Source organism: Aquarana catesbeiana, linkage group LG05 (genome assembly GCF_042186555.1).
Source record: "Aquarana catesbeiana isolate 2022-GZ linkage group LG05, ASM4218655v1, whole genome shotgun sequence".
Classification (NCBI taxonomy): Eukaryota; Metazoa; Chordata; class Amphibia; order Anura; family Ranidae; genus Aquarana; species Aquarana catesbeiana.
Window position 1 is genome coordinate 90116975 of NC_133328.1, and position 9512 is coordinate 90126486.

General features: G+C 42.7%; 1 long non-coding RNA gene across 1 annotated transcript; it reads left to right on the plus strand.

The window, feature by feature from the left end:
* The first annotated feature begins 4071 nt into the window (after nucleotides 1-4071).
* Nucleotides 4072-8058, plus strand: LOC141145810 (uncharacterized). Its single transcript, XR_012244653.1, has 2 exons — nucleotides 4072-4200; nucleotides 7641-8058. It is a non-coding gene; the product is annotated as an uncharacterized lncRNA (long non-coding RNA).
* Nucleotides 8059-9512: the final 1454 nt, after the last annotated feature.

The window sequence follows — 9512 nt, forward strand, 5'->3', positions numbered from 1 at the left end:
AGGTAGTGACAGGTACTCTTTTTTGAAAAAATTGGGGTCTATTAGACCCTAGATTTCTCCTCTGCCCTCAAAGCATCTGACCACACCAAGATCGGTGTGATAAAATGCTTTCCCAATTTCCCAATGGCGCTGTTTACATCCGGCGAAATCTAAGTCATAAAATGCTCGTAGCTTCCGGTTTCTTAGGCCATAGAGATGTTTGGAGCCACTCTGGTCTCTGATCAGCTCTATGGTCAGCTGGCTGAATCACTGGCTGAATTCTCAGGTTCCCTGTTGAGACAGGAGAGCCAGAGAAAAACACGGAAGACGTTGGGGGGGGGCATTCCCTCCCACTGCTTGTAAAAGCAGTCTAGAGGCTACTTAGCTGCTAGGATTGCTTTTACATGAAAGCCGACCGCTGGCTGAAAAGAATGATACCAAGATGATACCTAAACCTGCAGGCATCATTCTGGTATAACCACTCAAAGTCGTGAATGGCGTACCTGAAGACAAAAAAATGGTTAACAATAAAGCACAGTAAACGGTAAAGTATAAAAAATTGCATACCTGAAAAGCAAACATAATAAAACATAATAACAATAAAACATTGCAGAATAGAATACAGTAAAAAAGAGCAGAACAATAGAGAGAGAATAGAGAGAGAGAGAACAATAAAACGACAACTATTATTTTTTATTTTATATTTTTGCTTGTGTTTTTTTTTTTTTTTTTACACTTTTTTTTGTAACTAACTTTTATAACTGTAACCGGTTCCAGGTTCGGGTCTCTCAAAATGCGATGGCATCTTGGGAGACCCTGTGAAAGTGTGCCTAGTCTGTGCAATGCTGTACCCTACGCTAATACTCAACTAGTGAATGGTAGCGTTCAAAACATTCACCAATGCAAAGACCAGGATTGTCAGGACAGGAGGGACAATAATAGCGGGTGTCACGCCTATATCCGCGCTTGCTGCAGACACGACATCTTTTTTCGGGGGGTTCGTTGGGTAGGGGTACTCGGGAGGACATAAAGAAAATGCCTCTCATGCAGCCGACTGCATTTGGTTGGGGATGTGAATGGGGGAAGTACGGGCGCTGCAGAAGTGGTGGGTTCCCAATTAGGATTGGCGAATGCAGCAGGAAGGGCATTATGGGCACGACGGGCCTGTGTTTGTCTTCTTGGTGGCAGCGGGACACTACTTGTGCTTGCCACCTCATCAGCTTGAACTGCACTTATGGGACTCGCCACGTCACCAAGTGTTACTGCAGTGCTGGTTTGACTACGACCGGGGTGTACTAGGCCGCTGGTGCTTGCCAGTTCACCAAAACGCTACCAAAAAAACTGTTAGCGATCGCAGGGATCAGGCCTGACTCTGCGAACGCTGCAGTTATTTGTTTAGTGTTTTGTAAGTGACAGGGATCGATCGATACTGCACTTGGGTGGGCTGGGCTGGGCCGGGCAGACTGGAAAAACGCAGGTGCTAGCGGGTATCTGGGCTGATCCCGCTAACACTGCGTTTTTGGGAACCCTAAACTGCTGGGGACGCCAGTATAGATCTGATCGGATCAGATATTGATCCGTTCAGATACTATACCACTAAGGGAGGTGTACGGTGCGTGCGTGGGTGTTAGCAGTACTGGCGCTAACCTGACGCTGCCTGGGGCTGGTGCTTGCCAGTTCACCAAAACGCTACCAAGAAAACTGTTAGCGATCGCAGGGATCAGGCCTGACTCTGCGAACGCTGCAGTTATTTGTTTAGTGTTTTGTAAGTGACAGTGATCGATCGATACTGCACTTGGGTGGGCTGGGCTGGGCCGGGCGGAGGGGAAAAACGCAGGTGCTAGCAGGTATCTGGGCTGATCCCGCTAACACTGCGTTTTTGGGAACCCTAAACTGCTGGGGACGCTAGTATAGATCTGATCGGATCAGATATTGATCCGTACAGATACTATACCACTAAGGGAGGCGTATGCTGCGTGCGTGGGTGTTAGCGGTACTGGCGCTAATCTGACGCTGCCTGGGGCGACGCATATCACCGCCGGGCGATCAGGGGGCTAAACCTTTATTCGGTAATAAACGGCGGGTGCCCTGACACTATAAAAAATAAACGAACTAACCAGCGTCACCCGTAACGGTTATACGGTGATCAGTGGTGAAAGGGTTAACTAGGGGGCAATCAAGGGGTTAAAACATTTATTAGATAGTATATGGGGGTCCCTGACGCTATAAAACGCTGACGGCGAACCTAAATATTTACGTCCCTAACTAGCGTCACCAGCGACACTAATACAGCGATCAGAAAAATGATCGCTTAGTGACACTGGTGACAGGGGGTGATCAAGGGGTTAAAACTTTATTAGGGGGGTTAGGGGGGTACCCTAGACCTAAAGGGGGCTACCACTCACTGCCCTAACACTGTAACTGTCACAAACTGACACCATGCAGTAATCAGAAAAAAAAAAAAAATACTGCTTGGTGTCAGGTTGTGACAGGGGGGGGTGGTTGGGGGGGGATCGGGGGGCGATCGGGGGGGATCGGGGGTGTTTAGTGTGCCTGGCATGTTCTACTGTGTTGTGTGTAGTGTTGTGCACTTACATGTCTTCTCTCCTCGGCGCTGGAACGGAAACTGCCGAGCCGAGGAGAGATGACATCACATCCTCTGCCTGTGTGAAACTACACACAGGCAGGGGAGGATTCCGATTGGCTGGGAGCGATCGCGAGGGGGGGGCCACGATCGGATGGTCTCCCCCTCGCCTCCCAACGCTCCCAGTCACAAGCCGACCGCCGCTGGCACCGGGGGGGGGTCCGATCGGACCCCCCGCCCGCGGGAGGCAGATCACGTACAGGTACGTGATTCTGCCTGCCCGTGCCATTCTGCTGACGTATATCTACGTTAGGCGGTCGGCAAGTGGTTAAGAGGGGCCTGTCCTTCTCACCCAAATCGGCTATAAAAGAATTTGAGGTGTTCAAGGATATCAATCTGTTTTTGTGTAAGGTTATTTTTAGGTCCTGGCACCTCAATCGTGAGAACACAGAGACGGCTGATCCAGCTAATCAGGAAGAACAGGAAGCATTAAATAATCTAATATCATTACTTCAAGAAAACCCCGACTCGGAGTCTGATTCGGAGGTTGTTAAAAATCCAGGTATGAGCAACAGACCTTCAAATCTAACAATCAAATCCCTAAAAATGCCTCCAATCTCTAAACATAAATGGATAAAACTATTCCTTGATCAGGTGCAAAAGGATCTTAGGAAAATAAACTGGGATTGGAAGGGTATTGACAACCTAACTCGAGAGGAAAGACATGCGTTAAAAGAACTTCAGGAAGCACCTAACATAGTTATTAAAGGGAGCGATAAGGGAGGTAATGTAGTAATTCTATCAGGACAAAAATATGAAGAGGAAGTAATGCCTCAATTATTGGATACCTCCACATTTATCAAACTAACAGAGAACCCTTTTCCTAGGATTGTTCGGATTCTCAATGAAAAACTGACATTTGCGTTTGAAACTAACCTTATTTCTAAGAAAGAACTCCATTACTTGTTAGTACGGGAATTTAATACACCAATATTTTACATTATTCCCAAGTTGCACAAATCCCTCACAAATCCACCAGGGAGACCTGTAGTTTCCACTATTAAGGGACCACTTGAGAGAATAGGTATAGGCGCAATCACTCAGAATCTCACAAAATCAGATCTACATAAATTGATAAATCAAAAATCGGTCAGATGGTGAAAAAAATGGGGAGTAACAGTCCATTTAACAGGCACAAGCCAACAGTCCCGCTGTTATTAGAGTGGAGGGATAAAAACATCCAATAGGAGCAAGCAGGGCTGCCATCATAGTAGGAAAGAAACCATGTTCCTGAGGCTGAAAAACAACAAGTGGAGAGGCGCCTCTGGGTGCAGTCGTTTTTATAAGTTTAAAATGCTTTAATAAAATATAGATAAACTCACATTTCAGTAGTAAAAACAAGCATGATAGTACAAGTCATGGATGGCGCTCCCAATCCTGTGCCTGGGGATAGTCTCTGCAGCCAGCTGTCTCGTGTGTTGCAAGCCTCGTTCTGAGGCTGCTCCTCCATTCTCTGAAGCCGGCTTTTTACATCCGGAAGAGCTGTCTATACATCCACTGCAGAGACTATCTCCAGGCACAGGATTGGGAGCGCCATCCATGACTTGTGCTATCATGCTTGTTTTTACTACTGAAATGTGAGTTTAGCTATATTTTATTAAAGCATTTTAAACTTATAAAAACGACTGCACCCAGAAGTACACAGATGCACTGATTAAGGAACTTGTTTATGATTTGCCGTCCTTTGTTAGGGACACGAGGGATGTACTTAGAGCTGTTCGGGAGGTGGTCTGCCTGGAGGGGGCACTGCTGGTGGGGATAGATGTGGAGTCACCCTACACGTCGATCCACCACGAGTGGGGACTCAGCGCGGTTGGCTACTTTTTGGAAAAGAGCTACCCATTACTTGCTGCCCAAAACGAGTTCATCTAGGAACTCCTTGAATTTATGTTGACTAACAACTGTTTTCAATTTCTTGGTTCTTATTTCCAGCAGAAGAGGGGTACATCAATGGGAGCCCTTTGGGCCCCCTCTTTTGCGTGCCTACATTTGGGCTTATGGGAAGAGGAGGTAGTTTATGTCTCGTCACTGTACCTCAGCCACAGTGAACTATTATTTTACTAGTCAACCAACATTAGAATTTTTCTATAGCCTATGGGCGGATGCATTTGACCGGAAATGTATGATTGCAGTGTCGTACAGTTTAGCTGCTCAGTCGAATCCTCTTAGAACTTTCGACAGACACCATAAGCCAAAGATTCGACGTTTGTATGTTTTTCGTTGCTTTGTCGAATCTTCGTCGTTCATGTTGAATGGTCTACTCTACCCCAACAGTCAGCCAACTTTCACATTCGTTTCTCAATCTCCAAGTGCAATGGCGGGCACAGCATCTGACATCGTGTCAGATATTGATATGGCATTATAATATAGAATCTATAATAATAAATCCCCCCCACAACACGGGCAGCCTCTGAGGCTATCACAACACTAGCAACACTAGTATCACTATCAAGTTCACAACACTAACACAATAGCAGCAGATTATTATGAAAAAGTTAAGTTGAACTGTAGCTTGCTTCACTATTGTTTTGCTGCTGTGCTTATGCTTAATTGCTAAATAATTCAGGTTCTCTGGCAAACGGACCAGCTAAGATTGACTGTCTTCTGAAATGATTTAGAGTGTGCTAGCAAATTGTAAGTGAAAGTAAGTTGGCTGTATGTGTGTACTTAGTTCTAGCTATTTTACTGCCCCTCCTCTTTGGTTACAATCGGCCAATAACATTCATCATCATCATTATTTTTCTTTTACTTCCCCCACCCAATTCCAGCAGCAATCTTTTCTCTCTGTGTCAAATCTTTTCTCTCTATAATGTTGAATCTTTTCTCTCTATAATGTTGAATCTGTTCTCTCTATGCTCAATCTTTTCTCTAGAATAATTTTAGACTAACAGAGTTAAGGTTAGGCACATTCGACCACAGGTTCGATAGACACAGATTGTTATTGTCAGCGGCATGTCGAATCTCCTATCTATATCAAACTGTTGTCGCAACGAAAACGAAAATAAAGCATTTGTTTATGTTGGATCCTTCAGTTTTCGTATTCTGCACTTTTGTTATCGTTTGTTAAAACGGTAACGAAAATACCTGAAATTCAGACAAAAATGCATTCGGACGAAAACAAATGCACGTGTCTACTACTCACATAATTCCATCAGGAAGGCAAAATATAGGGCCATAAATACTAAACGAGAGGACCTCCTGACCAACTTGCCTAAACAAGTCTGTAGATACGTGGAGAGGACTGATGTGTTCACCGACTCTGCAGGCCAAAAATAATTTAAAATTAAAGAATTTATCAACTGTTGCACTACGCGAGTGATCTACATGGTCATATGCCCTTGTGGAAAAATTTATATTGGTAAAACCAAAAGACAGCTAAAGGTCAGAATCAGTGAGCACATCCAAAGAATCCTCAAAAAAAGATGATGAACGACCATTTCCTCTACATTTTCTTAAATCACATGGAGGTGATCCATCTGGCCTACGGTTCAAAGGTATCTACAGACTGAACCTCCCTCTGAGGAGAGGTGACTTTGATCGAATTTTTTATCAAAAAGAAAAAATGTGGATCTATCTTTTAAATTGTCTTCAACCTACCGGTTTGAATAATGAATGTAATCTCTCAGTGTTTCTAGAATCCTAGATACTGGGAATTATATGCGCACTCAAAATTACCACTTACAGTGGCAGATAGGACTACATTCGATTGCCTTTTTAGAATCTATTAAAAGTTTTCTCTATTCTGATCTGTTTTCTTCCTCTTGTTTCTTTGGATTATTTAGATTACAGATTTTTTTAGGGTGTATATCTTCTAACTACTTGCCCCCCATCTAGGATTGATTTAACCATTTATACTATTAGATGTGTGTGTGTCTGTTCTATGGGTGCAAGGGATATCTTCTTATGCACAACTATATTGAGCCTCTAGGGTTAATTTTCTCATGTGGGCAGTCTAACTGGATCCCTAGGCAGCCAATTAGATCAATAACTCCAGTATTTAGCCTTGTAGGATCCAGTGCATCTCTAGCTCTGAAGAAAATCGTTTGACGATTGAAACGTGTCAGCTAGACGCCCCTACAAATCCAGCACCCACCTGGAAGCCATTTCCAACTCCCACATGCCAGATATCCCCCCTCCTTTTTGTTGGCGAATGGAAGTGTACTACTTGGGCCTAATGCATCTCTATGACTTTGTATCCATTTGATTGCCTCAGGGAAAGAAGCACCAGCTGATACAATTCTCATCCCATCCATGAAGCCCTACATGGTCGTTTAGAGCCTGACTTCCGCTTTGAGTCTCCTCACCTGAGCTCCGCTCCCAGCGATGCACGACTGCAACGCTCAGCCAGACCCTGGGTAGGGCTGACAGAGCAGCTTGTGTTTGGCTCAGCGAAGTTCTTTCAGACTAGCGTCCTCTGGAGCGGGATACTTGAATCCACTGTAGTCACAGACTATCCAGAAGGCATCGCATACCTCAGCATCATTAGGGGATCCCCCTCTGAGGTACATTGCATCCAACTATCAGCAGTGCATTATGTGAGGTGAGACAAGCTGAACTTTTCTATTCATCAAGACATATTTTCTGTAGAAGCCAAGTGAAGGTATGTGCTTGTCTATATCCATCCTTTCCTTTTGATGCGGTGCAATCTATTACCTTTCACAGACTTTCCAGTTCATAGACTGCTTTGCAATTCATCAAATATGCAACACTATTTATTACCAATGACCATTAAACAGAGACTACCTCTTCAGTTTTACTGTTCTCCCCTTTTTCTCAAGAACCTAGGTTCAACCTTTATTGATGCCCCATATCCAGTGGGATCACTTTAGATAGCCAGCTAGGTTGGGGAGATCTGGAGTGAATGAGGAGTGTGAAGGTGGTGTGTCTGTTTTTGTTTCACATAGCTGTCATCAATATTGATGGAGGTACTTAGCATCATTTATTTGTTCATGTGTATTGACATTTTATATATTTAAAATAAAGTATTCCGTTTTGTATCTTTTTTGTACCTTTTTAGACTTCTTGTCTTTTTTGTTACATGGGTCGAAGGTTTACCTTACAACAAGACAATGACCCTAAGCACACAGCTAAAATAACGAAGGAGTGGCTTCACAACAACTCCATGACTGTTCTTGAATGGCCCAGCCAGAGCCCTGACTTAAACCCAATTGAGCATCTCTGGCGAGGCCTAAAAATGGCTGTCCACCAACGTTTACCATCCAACCTGGCAGAACTGGAGAGGATCTGCAAGGAGGAATGGCAGAGGATCCCCAAATCCAGGTGTGAAAAACTTGTTGCATCTTTCCCAAAAAGACTCATGGCTGTATTAGATCAAAATGGTGCTTCTACTAAATACTGAGCAAAGGGTCTGAATATTTAGGTCCATGTGATATTTCAGTTTTTCTTTTATAATAAATCTGCAAAAATGTCAACAATTCTGTGTTTTTCTGTCAATATGGGGTGCTGTGTGTACATTAATAGGGAAAAAAATGAACTTAAATGATTTTAGCAAATGGCTGCAATATAACAAAGAGTGAAAAATTTAAGGGGTTATACTTTCTGTCCCCACTGTACATACATAGTACCTAAAATCCCGTGCTAACAATTGACTTAAATAGCACTAATACCACCAAGTGTACCAATGTTGCCATATATGAAAATACAAATTGTCTTAAATTGGATTTTTAAATACTCCAATAGATAAATGCGGTTTGTGGTTAAGGCATGTATTAGGCTGCTCTACATGTTGCATGCATCAGTGCTTCTTCAGGAGTTTGAGAATCTAACATATATGAAAAACAAACAATGAGTTTAACCTCTATAAGTATTATAGAATATATGATTCTGTAAAGGGTAACTTAGAATGCTAAGATCACGATGATACCAAATATAAAAACAAATAGCGTAACGCCAAGGCCCCATGGCTAATATCTCAATGAATAATGAAAAGATGTATCTATGAAAGAAATAGAATATGCCAATATGTATATGTATGTGTGTATATATATATATATATATATATATATATATATATATATATACAGTTGTGCTCAAAGTTTACATACATTGGCAGAATTTATGATTTCTTGGCCATTTTTCAGAGAATAGGAATACCACAAAAACATTTCTTTCACTAATGGTTAGTGTTTGGCTGAAGCCATTTATTAGAAATCAACTGTGTTTACTCTTTTTAAATCATAAGGACAACCAAATTGAGCTTTTTGGCCACAACCATAAACACTACATTTGGAGAGGAGTCAACAAGGCCTATGATGAAAGGTACACCATTTATACTAGAGGTGGATCGCTGATTTTTTGGGGGGATGTGTGAACTACAAAGGCACAGGAAATTTGGTCAAAATTGATGGCAAGATGAATGCAGTATGTTATCAAAAATTACTGGAGGAACATTTGAATTCATCAGCCAGGAAGCTGCGCATGGGACGTATTAGGACATTCCAAGATGACAATGATCCAAAACACAAGGCCAAGTCGACCTGTCATTGGCTACAGCAGAATAAAGTGAAGGTTCTGGAGTGGCCATCTCAGTCTCCTGACCTCAATATCATTGAGCCACTCTGGGGAGATCTCAAACATGCAGTTCATGCAAGACAGCCCAAGAATTTACAGGAACTGGAGGCTTTTTGTCAAGAGGAATGGGCAAATTTACCATCTGAGAAGGTAAAGAGCCTTATTCACAAATAACACAAAAGACTTCAAGCTGTCATTGATGTTAAAGGGGGCAATACACGGTATGTAAACTTTTGATCAGGGTCATTTTGGTAGTTTCTGTTGTGATTATGATTTAAAAAGAGTAAACACAGTTGATTGATAATAAATGGCTTCAGCCAGACACTGACCATGAGTGAAAGAAATGTTTTTTGTGTTA